Source organism: Coffea eugenioides, unplaced genomic scaffold, assembly GCF_003713205.1.
Source record: "Coffea eugenioides isolate CCC68of unplaced genomic scaffold, Ceug_1.0 ScVebR1_1271;HRSCAF=2093, whole genome shotgun sequence".
NCBI lineage: Eukaryota > Viridiplantae > Streptophyta > Magnoliopsida > Gentianales > Rubiaceae > Coffea > Coffea eugenioides.
In genome coordinates this window covers 36,672-37,556 of record NW_020861660.1, presented here as the reverse complement: position 1 = coordinate 37,556, position 885 = coordinate 36,672, and the positions used below count along the sequence as shown (strand labels likewise).

General features: G+C 38.1%; 1 non-coding gene across 1 annotated transcript; it reads left to right on the top strand.

Annotated features, from left to right (window-relative positions):
• The first annotated feature begins 438 nt into the window (after positions 1–438).
• Positions 439–545, top strand: LOC113755177. Its single transcript, XR_003465596.1, has one exon. It is a non-coding gene; the product is annotated as a small nucleolar RNA R71 (small nucleolar RNA).
• Positions 546–885: the final 340 nt, after the last annotated feature.

Below are 885 nucleotides of genomic sequence, written 5' to 3'. Positions count from 1 at the left end.
TGATTTCTCCACCCCGGATTGTAAGTATTCGAGTAGGGATTATTTGGAGCATTTCGGTTGTAATTATTGACAAATTGTACCTGCTCAGAATCAACACACTCATTAATATCATGTTCACCTCCACAGAAAAAACAACAAGCTACGTGAGCATTAGATGAACTTGGGCTAACTCCACCTTGTCTACTCAATAACTTCATCACGTTATTCATTTGGGCACTCAACATATTGAGAGTGTCCATTTCTATCATACCTGCATGACGTCTTGTATTACCTCTCTCATTGGCCCATTGGTAGTTATTTGCTGCCATTTCTTCTATCAAATTATGAGCCTCTTGGGGTGATTTACCCATTAAAGCTCCACCTGCGGCTGCATCAATAATAGTTTTAGTGGAGAAAGATAAACCATTATAAAAGGTTTGTATGATTAACCATTCCGGCAGTCCATGATGTGGACATTTCCGAAGCAAATCTCTAAACCTTTCCCATGCCTCATATAATGATTCTCCCTCCAATTGACTAAAACTAGTGATATCCATTCTAAGCTTAGCAGTCTTTCCTGGTGGAAAATACTTATTTAAGAATGCTCTTGATAAATCATCCCATCCAGTGAAAGTATTAGGAGCATGAGAGTGTAGCCAAAGTTTGGCCTTATCTCTCAATGAAAATGGGAACAATCTTAGCCTTATAGCATCATCACTAACTCCATTCATTTTAATTGTATCACAAATTTCCAAGAATGTAGCTAAGTGTGTATTAGGATCTTCTACTGCATTACCTCCAAATTGAGATTGTTGAACCATTTGGATAAGTGATGGTTTAATCTCAAAGTTGTTAGCATTTACCGTAGGCCTTACTATGCTTGTTTGAGATCCTTGTGTTCCCGGT